Source organism: Macadamia integrifolia, unplaced genomic scaffold (assembly GCF_013358625.1).
Source record: "Macadamia integrifolia cultivar HAES 741 unplaced genomic scaffold, SCU_Mint_v3 scaffold342, whole genome shotgun sequence".
Classification (NCBI taxonomy): domain Eukaryota; kingdom Viridiplantae; phylum Streptophyta; class Magnoliopsida; order Proteales; family Proteaceae; genus Macadamia; species Macadamia integrifolia.
In genome coordinates this window covers 355,680-374,953 of record NW_024869484.1, presented here as the reverse complement: position 1 = coordinate 374,953, position 19,274 = coordinate 355,680, and positions in this window count along the sequence as shown.

Genomic DNA, 19,274 nt, shown 5'->3' with positions numbered 1-19,274 from the left:
AACTAGGTTGTACTTTCCATCTTCAATCCGAGGCTTGTCACAATAGTTCAAATTAGGCCGGATTAGGTCACGAATGTAACATTTCCCCCACCTTACAAGAATTTCATCCTCGAAATTGAATATACCTGGCAAATCAAACAATCCCGGATACTACTTCATCATTTCATCTTCTCGCTCCTAGGATGCTTCCTGTTCAAGGTGGTTCATCCATTTCACTTTGACGAAGGAAACAGTGCGGTTGTAAAGAACATGGTCCTTCTGATCAATAATCTTCTCCGGATACTCCACGTAGGCAAAATCCTCATCCAACTTATGAGGTATGTAAGTCAAGATGTGAGTTGGGAATGTACTTCCCCAACATAAACACATGGAAGACATCATGTGTACCTTCCAACTCTAGCGGCAAAGCTATCCAGTAAGCTACCAGTCCAATCCTCTCTGGTACATCATATGGTCCCACAAACCTTGGACTAAGCTTTCCCTTCTTGCCGAACCGCATCACCCCTTTAACTGGAGAGATCCACAAGAATACCTTGTCTCCAAAAGCAAACTCCAGATGCTACCTCTTAACATCAACGTAGCTTTTCTGCCTGGACTGAGCTACCTTGATCCTTTCTCTGATCACATTCACTTTCTCACTAGTAGCTTGTATCAAGTTTGGATCCAAAATATGCCGCTTACCAACCTCATCCCAATAGAGTGGAGTTCGGCACTTTCTGCCATACTGTGCCTCGAATGGGGACATTCTGATGGTGGCCTGATAACTTTTATTGTAGGAGAACTCAATAAGGGAAATGTGCTCATCCCAACTATAACTCATATCCAAGGCACATGCTCAAAGTAGGTCCTCCAATGTCTGAATAGTCCTCTCCGATTGACTATCGGTCTGAGGGTGAAAGGTAGTGTTGAAAGCCAACTCGGTGCCCATAGCCTTCAGTACACATGTCCAGAACTTGAAAGTGAACTTGGGATCTTGATCAGAGATGATATTAACTGGCACACCATGCAACCTGATGATGTTATCAACATACAACTTGGCCAACTTGTCAATAGAAAATGTGATCTTGATTGGGATAAAGTGAGCTACCTTGGTCAAGCGATCCACAACTACCCAAATGGCATCATACCCTTCTGTGTACAGGGTAGGCCTATGATGAAGTCCATGGTAATATTCTCCTATTTTCACTACGGAATAGGTAGGGACTGTAATAACCCATGGGGCCTCAATCTCTCAACCTTGACTTGCTGGCATGTGAGGCATCTAGACACATGCGTGGCCACATCATTCTTCATTCCTTTCCACCAGTAGGAGCCTTTGAGGTCCTTATACATTTTACTGCTATCGGGGTGAATGGAGTATGGAGAGTTATGTCCCTCTCTCAAAACTGTGTCTCTCAAGTCACCATCACTAGGTACACACAACCTCCCTTTGAGCTTGAGAATTTCGCTTTCAGTTACAGAGAAATCCAGGTCCTTTTGGGTTCCTTCCCGGCATTCTGCTATTAGCCTCTGTAACTCTGCATTAGTAACCTAAGCTGCAGTGATTCTATCCACCAGACTAGGTTGTACCACCAATGCCGATAGTAAGAAAGTGACACCCTCTACTAATAGTTCCAAGTCTAGTTTCTTTGCCTCCTTAGGAGATACTCATTGGCGGTCAGTGATGCAAGAGTCAGTGACTAGGATTTCTGACTAGTGGATAGTACAATAATAATCCTTCATTAGCTCTAACCAATGCCTCTGTCTTATGTTGAGCTCTTTTTGGGTGAAGAAGTACTTGAGGCTCTTATGGTCACTAAAGATCTCACTCTTCTCACCATACAGATAGTGTCTCCAGATTTTCAGTGCAAAAATTATAGCTACCAACTCCAAATCATAGGTGGGGTAGTTCTTCTCATAATCCTTCAACTGATGGGATGCATAAGCAATGACCTTCCCGTGCTGCATCAATACACAATCCAATCCCAACTTGGAGGCATCACTATATACAACCACACCACCTGTACCGATCGGAATAGTCAAAACTGGAGTTGATACTAACCTTCGCCTTAGCTCCTTGAAGCTCTTCTCATAAGCCTCAGACCACTCAAATTTTACACCCTTTTATGTGAGTCGAGTCATCGGAGTAGCAATACGAGAGAAGTTCTCGATAAACCTACTATAGTATCCTGCCAATCCTAGAAAACTACATATGTCTGCTATACTCTTGGGAGTCTCCCATTCTAGAACTATCTTCACCTTGCTTGGGTCAACCTCTATACCCTTGTCTAAAACAATGTGGCCTAGGAATGCCACCTGTGATAGCCAAAACTCGCACTTGTTGAATTTGGCATAGAGTTACTTCTCCCTTAGCCGTTGCAGTACTAACCTCAGGTGAACAGCAATGTTCCTCTACATTCTTGGAATAAATAAAAATGTCATCAATGAATAATATAATAAACTTATCTATGACATCCTGGAATACCCGGTTCATCAAATCCATAAATATCGTAGGTGCATTGGTCAACCCAAATGACATTACCAAGAATTCATAATGTCCATACCTTGATCTGAAGGTTATCTTACTGACATCACTATTCTTGATGTTGAGCTGGTGGTTGCCCAATCTAAGGTCAATCTTGGAGAATACCTTGGCACCCTGAAACTAATCAAATAAATCATCTATACTTGGTAAAGGATACCAGTTCTTGATGGTTAGCTTATTAAGCTCCCGGTAATCAATGCATACTCTCATACTTCCGTCTTTCTTCTTGACAAACAATACTTGTGCTCCCCATGGAGACACACTAGGTCTAATGAATCCCTTCTTCAGAAGGTCTTGAAGTTGCACCTGTAATTCCTTCAACTCTGTGGGGGCCATGCGGTTAGGGTCCTTTGACACTGGTACCGAGTCGAGGAGTAGGTCTATAGCAAACTCTATCTCTCGGTTTGATGGCAAACCTATCAAGTCATTCGAGAATACATTGGGAAATTCCCTCACCACATCTAGCTCGGTCAATGGCCTAATCTCTACCTCAGTATCCATCACATATGCTAAGTAGCCTTGACATCCCTTGTTTAGTAGCTTCTTCATCTGGAGTGCGAATATGATAACCTTTTTGGGTTTCTTGGGCTTATCCCCTTGGAGCACAAACTCATCATCATCATGAGGTCTGAAAATGATAGTCTTCTTTGCACATAGCACACTGGCTCTGTATGCGGACAACTAGTTCATCCCTAAAATCACATCGAAATCGGTCATATCCAACTCAATCAAGTGACCATTCAACTCATGATCACCTATGGTCACTGGATAAGGCTCATAAATATAGTTCAAGCCCACTACACTCCCTGTAGGGGTGCTCACAACCAAATATTGAGTCAGTCCCTTGGGTGGGATACTCATCTTCTTCACAAATGCTAGTGACACGAACGAATGTGAGGCTCCTAATTCAAATAACACATGTGCATGCAATAATGATATCAATAATGTACCTATCACTACACCGGGTGCAGCCTTGGCATCTCCTGCAATCATAGCAAACACTCTGCCCTTTGGTCTCTGGCTCGGTAGGGGCTACGCTGGTCTAGGGGCTGAATATGTCTATTGGGGCCTAGGTGGCATAGTGTATGGTGCATCATCTGGCCTTTGATGAGGCCATGTCCTAGCCATGTGGCCCGGCTGATCACAATAAAAGCATCTCAGGCTCGATCCCAAAGACTGAGATACAACACTAGATCAGGAAGGCTAGGAAGTCTGACTAGCATCAAGCCTCCTAAATTACACTAAAGTTGGGTTAACATAGGGCACTCAGAAAGGTTTGCTGCTTCCCCTAGAATTAGTAGATCCCATTGGCCTCTTTCCTGTCCCTTGCTAGGCCATGAAGTTGTCTCTATGCCGGTCTTCAATAGATTTGGCCACTTGGACCACCTCAGCATAGGTCTGCAGTTTCAATCCCACCATGGTTGACCCAATACCTAGCCTCAACCCTTTCTCAAACTTCTTCGCTTTAGCTCTATAACCTCTGAGATGCTCAAGAGCAAAATGGAATAGCTCCTCGAAATGTTGCTGATACTCGAGCACAGACCAGGAACCTTAAACCAACTGAGAGAACTCACTCTCTCTCCTATTCTGGAAGCTTTTTGAAAAATAGTTCTCAAAGAATACCCCTTTGAAGTCTGACCAAGTGGGGTTCGGATTACTAGCCTTTAGAATAGGCTCAGTGGCTCTCCACCAATCATCCGCTTCATTCTGTAACTGATAGCCTGCACACAAAATTTTCTGCTCATCAGTGCAACCCATCAATCTAAAAACTTTCTCCAATCCATCTTAATGGATACAATGGGTCTTGGCCCACCTTTGAGAAGCATGGGGGCCTAAGTCATTGAAACTTCTCCATCATTTTTGTCAAGTCTGTCCAGCCCTCTACATGGGCTTGGGATTGAGCTTAATCCAGCATCGGGTCTTGCATCGTGACATGACTCCTATGGAGGAATCCAATTAGTGCATATGCATATATGAGGTTGTAGGTAATTGGAACACACATGTATGCATAGTGGGTCCCACACATATTAGGATCCAATCGCACACGTATCCCAAAGGGCACACCATTAAAGTAACAAAATAAAAAATTAGATTTGAAAAATAAAATAATTTATTTTCTAAATTAGTCCACCGGAAACAAGGAGACTTATCACTGGAAATATGGCTTAACCCACCAGAAATATCAATGTTATTTCTGGAGGGCAAAACAGAGAGCAAAAATGTGAATTTTCACTTCACCGGAAACAGGCACCGGAAGCATGCCCAGTGTTTCCGATGGGCTGTTTCTGGTTGCACCAAAATGGCTATAAATAGGCTCAGGTTTGGGTTTCATTGTACAAAACCCTATTTTAACTTGTGAAAAAAGTGTGGAAATGGCCAAGGAGGACTTTGCAACCCATTCGCTACCTTCCTCTAGTTATTTCGCAATCAATCGACGCCGCATTCACACCAAAGGTATGTTCCTCCTCTCTGTAACCTAGTATTGTGATTTTCTTTGCTGTGAGCTTTACATTCAACCATTGAATCTGGTTTTTCATCCTAAATCCTTAGGAATCATATTGCAACGATGTTTGGACACCGTGTACGTACCTAACGTGTCGTTGAATAAGAGGAGCAAGACTCCGCCACTCAATTCAACTCAATCTTATTCTGCTCTGTGGCTGAACAAGACCATTGGGAACTCTTCGAGTGCCGAAACATGGACCCGAGAGTCTATGTGAGGACTAATGACTTTCGTGCATTCCGTCTCTGTCAACGGTTTGACGAGGTTGGGTGGTACCACATCTTAAAACCCAACAAGGGCTACTACCTTATATTGGTCAGGTTATTCTTCTCCAACTTATAATGTGTGAACCAAGGTACTGAAGAGATGCGGATCACCTCCTATGTGAAGGGCGTGGAGATCTCCTTTGACATAGGGCAGTTGGACAATATTCTGATGGTCAGCAATGTCGGTGACCTGGTGTACTGCCCGCCTCGGACTCCAATATATGAATTTCAGAGTTTTGATACCTTTCAGGAGATAAATGACATGCTGACTAAGGAGGCCAAGGGATGGAACAATTCAGTCAACTATTTTGCTACTCGAAAGGTCGTCTGCCATGCGATTCAATTGAATGTTCTCCCCACTTTTGGTCACTATGATGAGGTATCCACACTGTAAGCCTATATAACCTATTGCGTGTACATCAGGGTGCAGTTACGTCTTCCTTACCTCCTTATGTGGACCATGGTACTTTAGTCCGAAGGAGTGGATCACCGAGCGAGAAGCCTGTGCTATGGAAGAATACTTACTGACATCTTCCGCCTCTTTGGGGTGGACTTGGAGGGAGAGGCACGCTTGGGTGAAGAGGTCACAGACTTCAACCAAGATTCTCTAAGGAAGATGACCATAGATCTAAGGGAGGTGACTCCTATTCTAGGAGAGGGTTAGAAACCTATGGAGGTAGAGGGTGGCGGTGCCAGTAATGTTGGCGAAGATGCCGGTGATGTTGGTGGTGCAAGGGGAAAAGCTGCTGAGGTTGGTGGGGTTTGACCACCTGATCCCCAGACTATGGGTTCTATGGCTGCTTCGGGCACTAGGGGCGTGAGGCCTTACAGTCTCAATGATGTTATGGCCTGCCTAGACACCACCATATCTCTGATGAGGAGCATAGATGGCCACCTCAACAGTATAGATAGGATCTATTGTCTTATGGACAATAGAGTGGCCTCCCTAGAGCCACAGATGCGAGCGATGGTCTTTTATCTTGGTATTCCGGTGCCTCCTCCAGGAATGCATGGTCCGAACTAGGCTCAGGGCTAGGGACAGAACCAGCAACAACAGTGGCAAGAGTAGCAAGAGTAGTGGCATAATTGCCATTGTAGCTTTTATAATTTCCCTTTCCATGTTTTATTTGAGTTTGATGTTTTAGGTTTAGTTGAACTTTTACATTATGTCATTTGCTTCAGTTGTTTAATTTCTTAGACTTAGGCTAGTTAGGATTGTCTACTTTCAGTACTTTATTTTCTTATAAAAAGTGTAAGCTATGTATTTAAATTCTCTATTATAATGAAACGGCTTTAACACCTATGCTTGTCTCCTAATTGTGCAATTTCTATTATTATTGTCTTGAGATTTTTATTAGATCCTAATTTTCCCAAGTTATAGTTTGGCTAAGATTATGAATTAAGGCAGAGCATCGTGCTCTGATACCACAGCTGTCACACCCCAATTCCAGTAGACCCAACTTACCATCAGGAAAACTAGCGGTGTGAGTAAAACACGTACCTATCTTACAAACCTATCAGGATCTTTGATAGCAATACCTTAACATTTTTCACAATCTCACATCACAAACCAACATTAGAGTATAGTAGCAGAATTATAAATAAAATGGAAAAATGGCTAATGATAATATAATAGCAATAACCAAGTTATTCTGTTTACAATCCTTCAAGACTTACATATATCAAGTTTAAAACATAATATTCACAGACTTGTATCAACATAATCAAAAATACGTTGAACACCTCAAGGCGCTGCGTATGCACAAAAGTCACAAGCACAATCCTGGCCATGCTCCTCCACTTCTAGGATCCACCAGTCACTCACTCTATACTCAGATCTAGTGGAAAAAGAGACTAGCCACAGGCACAACCGCACCTGCATCATCATCTAAAAGGTGTGTATACATGGGATGAGCTTTCCAACTCGTTCAGTGAGGGGTGGGGTCAAGCATATCTAAGCAAGATAATAGCAATAATAATTGATAATGCATGATTACGAAAATTAAACATAGAGTCCATGATGCTCGTGATGCAGTTCATTTATTTATTATCCACCTAACAATACAAACTAAGTCTGGTAAATACTACTACGGTGCATTAGGCTGTATCCTTTGTCTCGAAATCACCACCGACTACGTAAGGATACAAACCTTAGCCATGAATAGAAACCAGTCGATCCCCGTATGTGTCCATGGGTCACCCAGAAAATTCCTGATAACCCCCTCCTGGAAGTCATGGCACATGTAACACATTGGCCACGCCGGACAAGTTCCCACCTCTAGCTACAATCACATCGTACCGTGGATGTGGAATTTTAGAAAGGCACATCGAATATACCATAATGGGTTATCCAACATCTCAACCCCTGTTGGCAAGGGTTCGTAGTATATGGAGTGATACCTAACCACATATATGTTATATGCCTTTATAATGATACAGTTAATATGAATTACATGATACCAATAAGACCTCAGCCACAAAGTGTAATCCATCTCCAAGTACAGTCCCAGGTACACGACACCAGAGAGACCTTGGCCACAAAGTGAAACCTGAGACCGTTTACCTAATCTAACATACATATCACAGTTGAGTATGGATTACACGACACTGGTAACAATCATCGGTCATAAAGCACATCTATTTTCAAATGCTGTCCCGGAGTACACCATACCAGCGAGACCTTGGCCACAAAGTGTAACCCGCGACTACAACTAACTATAATGTACATAATCAATGCATGAATGCAACATACATACGACAATCATGACACTGGTACCACCTCGGCCACGTCGAATTCTGTCTCACAAACACAACCAAACATATGGCAATCACAATATCGGTACCACCTCGACCACACTGGATCCTAGCAGACATCTCCATACAGTTCATATCATGATCCTAAAATGATAAATATAACATATCATCATCGTATTTGAGCAATTACAATTAAACATATAATTCTAAGCATGTGAACAATTTAATAAAAAGAAACATTCCAAAAATAAACACAGTCCATCCCTCACCTGGTTTATGATCGAGTGTGTTTCTAGTTCAAGTACGGCCATCAATCGATCAATTCAAGTTTAGCTTTGGGGCACGTGTGAGTCACTATCCTAGACACAAAGGAAATCATACATCAGTATGCGTCAGAAATATCGGGAGGGACCCACATAAGTCACCCCCAAAGGGTACAGACACTGTCTTGAAGTGACAGTACTGTCACTGGAAACACCCATCGGAAACAGGGCATTTCCACCAGAAATATCAGTCCTATTTTCGATGAAGAAGTCAGAGAGCACATAAGGCTTATATGTCCACCAGAAATATACCCAGTGGATCCAATGGGCTGTTTCCAGTGGTGATTCAGGACAGTCCACCCATTTTGGGGCTTTCTGGCTCGAGCCTAATCGTCAGGATTTGTTTCATAGAGTTTGTAAGGGATGTTCCTGGCATCATTCAAAGCCAAGAAAATTCCAATTCCACCTAGCCATTTGGGAGATACGTCGATCGAACGATCAAAATCCTAGTTGGTCTTTTGGCAATACATATTGCCAAAGCTCACCGGGCTTGGTTCGAGCTCGATAACAACACCGGGAGGGGTAGAACAAACATTCTACGACCTTAACATGGTTTGTACACTAAGATTCCATCCATACCTAGCTTTTTCTAGGTTGAAATAAAGAGAGAGAGTGGTATGGGAGGTTATCCTTACCTTCGATAGCGATTCCAACAACGTAGCAGTAGCCGGCACCAAGGTAAGCCTCCAGCCTTCTTCTTCTTCCTCTTCTACTTCCTTCCTCTCCTATTTCTCTCCTCTCCTACATTGTGCACAAGGGAAATGAGGAAATGAATCCTTATTTCCCAACTTATAACTTAAGTGGACCTTAGGGTCTGTTTGGGTTGGACCCCTTTTGGACCAATTGGATTAAAATGAATTTTGGGCATGAGGACCTGACCATTTAGATCTCTAAAGTGCTTACGTCATGAGGAAGGTGTGGGAGATGATTTGGGATCATCCTGAACCATTTACGATGTGAGTGGCGGGAACTATGGGCATCGAAACCCTGACAGCAGCCTGTCAACCCATCAGAAACAGGCACCAGATCCAGGCCCAGGATGCTTCTGGTGGCTTGTTTTTGGTGGTCAAGATAGCTTGCTATCCTATGATTGGTCTCGCATGGGTGGTTACCCTCGAACATGCTCAAGGCTATTCGACAATTTTGATGCATGCCAGAATTCAAGTGTGGGGAGTCCGGTCACTTACCATCTGGGATCAGAATGTATGAATACCCTCCAATTAGATAGGCATACAATGCACGAACATGTGGGATCATCTCTACCCCTTCGACAATGCATAGCCATGAGCCCAGAAATTAAGTTTTTCCTCCATGGGTCCCACCTTTTTTGTAGTGTGATTCTACCCATTTTTACCCTATGTAGGGACATGTTTAGGGGTTCTAATGCATTGAATTGCATGTGAAACTATGAAGCCCATGAATTGTTATTTAATTTTAAAGAGTCATAAAAATGGGTTTTTATTTAGGTTAAGAGCCAAACAAACCCTAAGTTTTGTTTTAGACATTAAATAAGGGGAGTTCAACTACTGTTCTCCCTTCTTTTGATGCTAAGATTGAATGAAACAGAGAAGAAAGAAAAGAAGGAGAAAGGAAAAAAGAAAGAAGGAAGAAGGAGGAAGAAGGGAAGGAGAGACATATGTTGCTACCACTACTGCTCCTCTGTCTCTGTTGCTGATACTGCCTCCCTTCTGTGCTGCCAATGGAGGAGAAAGACTTCCAGAGGTGCTTCCTTGGTTGGGAAAGGTACCTAGGGTTGGATAGCTGCACCTAGACCTTACCTACCAAGCCTGTACACCTCAGAAACCCTAGAGAGGTAAGATATCCTAACTCACCCCAATGATTTTAGCTAGGGAAGAATTTGGCTAGGGGTAGGGTTAGTTATAAATTAAAATTAGGAGTCAAAAATTGACTGTGGGAACCCAATACGCCTTCCTCAGTAAAAAGCCCCAATTTCTAGACCCTAATTGAGACCCAATTGACTGTAGGGTTGTTCCAGAAATCCTAAATCATAGGGCTTTACCCAATTAGGCTAAATTAACTATAATTGGGAGTGGGATTGACCACCACATAATCCCAAATCTGCCCGTAAGTGGATAGAAATTTTAGCTGACACACTCAGGGTGCAAATTGGGTGAACTAGGACACAACTGACCCAATGAATTACCCTAGAAACCCAAATTGAAATTGGATGATAGGTCTATAGGGTGTGGATTATTAAATTATATGTGTAGGACAAGATTCGGGTACAGGGAATTTCCTGACATAATTTTGCCAAGGAGAAGGTAGGGAATTGGCTGATAAGGGCCTATTCTGCCAGGGAACTAGCCATCCTGTTTTTCTCTAACAGAATTGTAATTTTGGGATAATATTGGTCCCGAATGCTCAATAGTGTGTATGTGGTTAGCCCTACTTGCTCTACAAGTAAGCATATGATATGAAAGTGTGGTTATGACCCAAGTAAGGAATAAAATGCCTAGAGAAGAGAGTTGAGTTGTGGAATGCTAGTGTGGGCCTCGGCTGTGTTTGGGAATCTCACCCAAAGGTATTTCACAGCTATAGAGGGCTATGTAGGTTGGGTGAATGACCTACATAGGCATCGAAAGTTGAGCAGGTATGACTAGCTTGGTCAGTTGAAGGAAGTAATGACCTAGAATCAGCACTCTCTGTATTAGTTGCTTGTGGATTCCGATACGAGAATTCAGCCGAATTAGAGGAACTAAAATTATAGAGGGCTATGTAGGTTGGGTGAATGACCTACATAGGCATCGAAAGTTGAGCAGGTATGACTAGCTTGGTCAGTTGAAGGAAGTAATGACCTAGAATCAGCACTCTCTGTATTAGTTGCTTGTGGATTCCGATACGAGAATTCAGCCGAATTAGAGGAACTAAAATTAATAAATGAAGAATAAAATAAAATTAACCTCAAATTTGACTTGTTTATTTAGCAACCTGAAATGCCCAGTGAGGATATGTGTGATCTGGAATTCAGCGAAAGAACACCAGCTTTGGGTATCAGGTGAGTTGGTGATTGTTTTATTTTACGGAGTGTTTCTATATACTTTTATGTTTTGCATGCTAATGTGTAATGTGATGGAAACCATGTTTTGGATTTCTTTTGGATAAATTATATATATATATATATATATATTGTAAATGTGGCATGCTTTTATTGAATTTATTTTATTGAGATTTTCTGGATGTGTAGTATGATAGCTGTGTGCTGATGGATGTAATATTGACGGTCTGAGGCACAGCGTAGCCGTGGTTCTTTACAGTACTATGGGCTCAGAGGTCAGTCTTACAACTATGGCCATAGATGTTTATTATAAGCTATGGATGCATGTAGATGCATATGGTTTGGACCACATCCCAGTGCTATAACCCTCGTCAATAGGGGTAAGGTATTAGCTAATCCCACTCGGTGGTAGGTCGTAAAGGACTACTACGCCCATATACGATATATTGTATCTTGAGAGGGCACAACATGGTACAATGTATTGTATATTATATACATGGCTGTCAGACAGCATGGGAGACCGATGACAATGTGGGATTTCGAGACCATGGCTGTTAGGAATTACTATTTAGGGGTTAGCTGGGGGACCGAGGTTCTTTTTAGGACTGGCTGACTCCTGCTTGCAACTAGCTTGTATCTTTAAAGCCTGACATACTAGGTAGGAGATACCACCTACGTTGCTTATAGCACTTATACCCACATCTTGAGACTTAGCAATTAGAATGGAAATTAAAATAATAAATGAATCATGTGGATTAAGCAAATGGGTGATTTGGTATGATATATGTAAGCATGTATTGGCGTTATGACTTGTGTGTGTGTGCTTGCCTGTTCACACCTCACTAGGCTTATGAAGCTCACCCCTTGTTGATATATGTTTTTAAATGGGAACCAGAGTTGAGACGAACAGATGATCAGTACGATTGTGAGGTTGTCCCTACGGGACACACTGAAGCTGGATGGGACTATCCTTCTATTTGTTTATTTACTAGTGATATTATTAGGTTGTAAGGTTTATTTGTTACTATTGTAACCTATTGAATTCTTTATTTTGGGCCTATATTATTATTTATCACTATAGTTGATCACCACATATGTGCTTCATATGGATTGTATATGCGTACTTTGATTATGATAGGCATTCTCAAGTGGTAGGTTTGGTTACTACACTGTGTCTGTGATATTGAATATGGTAGACTGACTAGATTGGGAATCCAGTGCCACATACCTTGGCCAAATTTGAGATAGTGTGTGATATGAGATAAAGTCTCGGCCAAGCAATGACTACGCTAAAGGCTCGACAATTTAAGTACCAAGGTTAGGACTCGGTCAGTCATATGGCCGAGCCAACAGCTCGATCGCTCAATATTCAAGCTTAAAGTAGTCGATGGCGCACGGGATATGGACATGGCTCAATCATAACTAGTCATCTTGGCACGAAGCGAGCTCCCCCATAGTCATACCTAATCATGTACATACTTTTGCTCATCATTAACCCCACACTCTGAAAGACCGAGTCATCTTTCCAGCGGAGTCTTGGGTCTGTAGCTCTAAAGTCTATCATTTATTGTGCACATCCATCGAGTGTCGTAATTCAGGCACAAAATCCTCGCAAGGAACCATATGGCACCAGCAAACGGTTACACCTCAGGAAGGGAAACCGTCGAGAGATTGTGATCGATTGTTTCAATGACTCTGGGCCATAAAAGGTTTCTTCTTTCCTCTTATAAATAATCAAGTACCTTCCCTACATTCATCTTTTCAAGTCTGCATTTGGAGCTCGGCCTGTCTACGTAGCTCGGCTCAACTATTGAGGAGAGATCGTCAATGCGATTGTGTACAGGCATTGTTTGGCTCATCTTTCATCCTTTAGCTAGTAAGATAGTTTACCTTACAGTTCGTAGCTAGTAAGATAGTTTAACTTATAGTTCGTACTCACTCCTCCCCAAATCTTCCCCTTTACATCTCTAGTCAAAGTCTCCCTCGTAAGGGGGCGACCACCTCCGACAAAGTCATATCAGACCAACCGCCTCCTATTGTCTTGGTTAGGCTTAGGGTTAGCTAAGTAGTTTGGCCCAAGCCAAAGGAGATACCCTCTTCACCAAGTGAGGGCCCATCTTCAAGTGGGATTGAGGAGTCAAGTAGTGGCTTCGAGACTGGATTTAAGTGAGGTATGCTGACCTGGCCAAGAGGGATGTGTGCGCCCATCCCACAGGCACGTGGTAGGTCTAGGGGACCATTAGGTTGCTGAGCACAGAGCTTCGCACCAAGGAAGACAAGGTAAAAGGCTCGACGGACCAACGACCGTATCAAAGGCTTGGCCAAGCAACGATTAAGCTAAAGGCTCGGCCAAACAACGATCGATACAAAGGCTCGGTAAAACAACGACCAAGCTAAAGGGTAGGCCAAGCAATGGCTGAGCTAAAGGCTCAGTAATTTAAGTACTGAGGTTAGGACTTGGTTAGTCGCTCGGCCGCTTAATGGTCGGGCTTGAAGCAGGGAAATTGATGGTGCATGGATTGTGGCTCGATCATAACTGGTCATCTTGGCATGGAGCTGGCTCCCCTATAGTCATACCAAGCCGTGTACATACTTTAGCTCATCAGTTAGCAATTGCAATACACTTTGATTATGAGATCTGGCAGATGGATGAGCAAATTGCTTTTATTAATGGATTTCTTGATGAATAAATCTATACACATCAAGCAAAGGGGTTCCCATCAAATGTTGATGCGAACAAAGTTTGCAAATTGTAGAGATCCATTTATGGTCTCAAATATGCTTCTAGAAGTTGGAACATTCATTTTGATCAAATAGTCAAACTATTTGGCTATGAATAAAATATGGATGAACTTTGCATTTCCAAGAAATTCACTGAAAGCATAGTTTGTTTATATGTGTATGGATGACATTTTATTTATAGGGAACGATGTGGGTATGCTTTCAATGATGAAGAAGTGGTTGTCCACTACATTCTCGATGAAATACTTAGACAAAGCTAGTTACCTCGTTGGGATTAAAGTTGTGAGGGATCGCAAGAGAAAGATGTTAGACTTTCACATTTCACATATAAAGATAAGGCTTGGCCAAATTTAATATGGAGAACTCCAAAAGAGGAAACGTTCCTTTTTGGCATGATATTAGCCTCTCCAAATCCCAAAACCCTCAATCTGAAAGGATATTGGGGAAATGAAGAGAATTTCATAAGCTTCAACAATGAAAAATATCATGCACGCTATATTGTATACTGGGCCAAATATTTGCTATTATGTAGGGATTGTGGGCCTTTATCAATCCAACCTTGGACATGAGCATTGGATTGCTATCAATAATATCCTCAAGTATTTAACAAAATACTAGGATCACTTTTTGGTTTATGGGTCAGATCAATTGTCAATCATGGGGTACACATTTTGATTTAGACTGACAAAGATGATAGAAAATCCATGTTAGTGATGATTTTCATGATAGATGGTGGAGGTTTTATTTGGAGGAGAGCAAAAGAAAAGTCTACTCTTGATTCTAACACTGAGGCTGAAGAAATAGTAGCCAATGAAGTAGCCAAAGAAGCAGTTTGGTTGAAGAAATTTTTGAGAGATCTCAAAGTTGTTCCTGAGCTTGTTAAGGATATCATTCCATTGTATTGTGAGAACAACGGGATAAATAGCTCAAGCAGAGGAGCCTAGGGCTCATTAGAGTAACAAGCATGTGCAGTGAAAATATCACCTTATAAGGGAGATCACTGGTCAAGGTGACGTAGATGTTATGAAGGATTTAGCAAACAATGTGTCAAATCTCATGATTAAAGGTTTGATACCTAATGTGTTTTTTAAACATGTGGAATCTATAGTTGTAAAGCATGTGAGGGGTCAGCTTTGATGTACAAGTGAGAGATTGTTGGATATGTATGTCCATTAACCCAATTATTAATAAGACTATTTAATTTCATTTATGTATGAATTTTATTTATTAGGCTTGTAAATTGTTAAGAGCTTCTTCATTATCACATAAGGTCCTTCATGTGCAACAGAGCGAGAGATTTCGTCTAATCGACCAAAATTGCATTTACAACCCAAGATGTCCAAAAAGCTCATTGTTCTTCCCCTCGTTTGGTGTCTCTTGGTAGTACCAAAGTCAGGTCAAAAAGAAAGTGCTCTTCCTGTCCTAATTTACACTCAAAAAGCTTGAACTTGACTCACTCATGGGTCTTCTAGCAGCCATAACCACAAGATCTCACAGGTAGCAAAAGACTGAAGCGGCCCATGAAATCAGGATTGGACATCCTATTCATATAGACATTACATTGTATGTTACCAAAGATGTGATTCTGATACATAAATGTAAGTGTGTGTGTGTGTATAGAACAATTCTGGTAAGAATCTCACATGTATTATTTCCAGTTGTATAAGGATGAGATTTTTATATATCACTTGATCTTTGACCTGAGGGATCCTATTTGTTACAGTATTGTATCGTGTATTTTGGTAAACAATGGTTGACGTCCAACAGACTATATATCAGTATGTTGGACACGTGGTCTAACATTGTTAATGAAAGAGATCATCAACATGGGATCCAGTGCCCTTAATTACGGAATATCAAGGAGAGAGAATGTATGTACTTGATCGGACAGAAATTTGGTACCAGTCATTTTTATAAATTGTTTACAAAGTTATTTTCTAATGGAAAAATAATGTTTTGTTTGAATTATTTTTTCGGTATCCGATCATGTTCACAGAATCTTCTGAAACATACATATATAATGAGTCAGAGTTATGCAATATTAAATTATATGTCATATAGCTCATTATATGATATTAAAAAGTGGAAGGTCTAATGTACAAATTAAAAAGTTAATATTGCATGACAATATTTAAGAATATTATATGGTCAATTATCTTTTATTTATGATAATGAATAAAATATAATTTGATTATAGTGTCACCCATAGTAAGAAAGATAACAACAATCCATTTTAGATTCTACCTCTTCCAACTTTAAAAGAAAAGGAATTGTTCAATTTTGAAAACTAACTTTGGAAATTGTTCTCTACCACCAAAATTTGGCTTTCTCTGTTTAGAAAACAAAGATTAGACCAAAAGTAGAAACCTAAAAAGAGTTTTATTATAAAAAGAACAAGGGAGTGAGAGACATAGTTTTCTAGAACTTCCTCTTTCCTCTCTAACATTTTCTCTCTCCCTCCCTTCTCTCATTTGTGAGTGTGAGTGTGTATGAAGGAGAAAATTAGGGTTTATAAAACCTTAGTTTTTAATTGTGGATTTCTCTTCTCCAATTAAATATGGATCGTAGTTTCAAAGTGTTGAAAGGATTCGATCCCTACAGTTTCTCAAATGTGGAAGAACTATTATCTGAATGAGGAACTTCGATTGTAGTTCTAAGGTAAACCGTTTTTTTCTCAAATTATTAACTTTTGCACAATGATTTCAAAAGCAAGAGATTCTAATCCTATCCTTTCCGCTGCATGATTAGGTCTCCGCCTCCATTCAATTCTTCTTAAAAGTCGCATTTTTTGTGGGACTTTGAGGAAAAAGAGGGAGAAATGCTTGGTTTTTAGCATCATCGACGAAGACATCTTGTAACAGCAAGGCTAGAGTGTTAGACTGAAGAAACAACTTGGTTCCATATAGCTGCAAAGAAGCCATTGACAGCTAAAGTTGCCCCTGCGGTCAGCAATCTCTCTCTCTCTCTCTCTCTCTCTCTCTCTCTCTCTCTCTCTCTCTCTCTCTCTCTCTCTCTCTATACATATATATATATATATATATAGCATGGTAACTAAGTAACATGTACATGGGTTCTATCGTTTGAAAACAAAGCTTGCATCCTATGTTTCCTGGTTTCAACATGTATCCGCCAGCCAAGTCTGAATCAACCTTTACCCCAATGTGAGTTGTGGCATCAGAAATAGAGAGGGAGGGGCGAGGGTTAATAAAAAAAACTAGTCTGATTAACGATAAAAACATCATCAAACTGGTTTGACAACCTCACTGTTTCCAAATTTTTTTCTTGAAATTGGAAGCAGAATCAAAACTCTTCTCTATCGTTGCAGCGGTGGTGGATGGGGATAAAGGATTTGCAACGGCGGGGCTGAGGGTAAGGAAGTGTTAGGTTGTTTGTCGTTTGTCTTAGTGGTGAAGAAGAAGAGGTAGAATAGGGAGAAGGAAAAAAATTTGAAATTGATTATTTTATTTAATGTGTTATCCGATAAATAAATCGGGTCATTGTCTATCCAGTATAACGAGTGTTTATATATTCTGTAGACGGGTTAAAAAAAATAAAATTATTAACAAGTGTTTTTTTTTCTTCCCAACTTTTTGTTCTATTTTTCTGGGCCTCTTCCTATATCCAATATTTTAAGTGTTTGATTAATGAGTATATCCTTCCATTTTCCTTGTATAATCATAATTACAGTGAATCTTATGTGATTTGGGACTTGTTTTTATTTTAGAGGTATAAATGCAAAAAACTTTAAAGATAGTATCATTTTGATACAGCATAGACCTCGATTTCTTCTATTCCTAATTCAAGAAAATTATGAATTACTATGGTAGTATGAATTTCAATGTCATCCGGTTCAAATACATCTAGTGATATACTCCAACAACATATTTCAAATCAGTCTTATACTTTGCCCAATTGAACCAACTGACTGAGACCCTAATTGCATTGGTATCTTTTATATCATTACTTCTTTCTTTCCCTGAAATAACATTTTTTCTTTTCATTACATGGGGTGAGATTTGGATTCGGTTTTTGGTTTCTTTTTTTCTTTTTGGGTGGGGGAGGGGGATATATTGGGTCAATTTAAAACCGAGCCAATGCCACAAATACCAAATCGAAACCAATAGCTATTTGTTGGATCAACTTCAATCCATTATTGGTTTCTTTGAACAATTATATTTCAGTCTATTATTTGTCTAGTCTTTGTTTTTCTTATTTAAAACAAGAAAAAAAATGAAAAAATGTTTTCTATAGGAGACTGTGCCCAGACACATGGGAGCGAAATGACCAACCCGCCCCCATGAAAGAGAAAATGACATATATGTGGATATTTCTCCGTGCACTCTCATTAACTCTCACGCACTCGTAGAAACTGCATTCCCCACTAAAAGTAATTCTCGAAAAAATATATTGGATTTTTTTTCTTCTAATAATTGGTTTCAATCAGCTCAATCATATTGTCTTTTAATGATTTCTAAAAAAAAAATTAAAACTAATACCAAACCAATAAGCCATTCAATCAGTCAATTTCAATTGTTATAGTCAGGTAACTCTAATTTTTGACATCCCTACCATGAGGAACCAATGAAGTCTCGGGGTCCCTTATTTCCCTATCTATTTAAAAATTAAAACAGACACCGGTTAAAATCATGGTTCCACCATGAAGCAGGAAGTCAACAAACAAGGCAAGAACCCATTTCAGGGTAGGACCAAGCCAAACTAAATTAGTGAGTGTCATGGATTCAAAAACATTTTTGAATATTTTTTAAGTATCTTGTAATCTGATTGTATTACTTGCCTTGAATGATACAAACTTTTGTAATCATTATCCTGTGTTATGTTATTGTATAAATTATTCAAATTTCTTACCATATTTAGTTCCGATATATTATACATGTATATATATATATATATTTTTATTTTTATGAAACATGTAATGTTTGGTTATTAGGGAAATTTAGAGGAAAAGGAAGTGAAAATTTTAAACCTACAAATAAACTTTTGTAATTGTTACTTCATGTGATTGTATAAATTATTTAAATCTTTTACCATATTTAGTAATGATACATTTTATATTTTCTAACAAAGGGTTTTGGATACAAATGAAATTTAATAACAAAATATGGAATAATTAGAGTTTTTTTTTTTT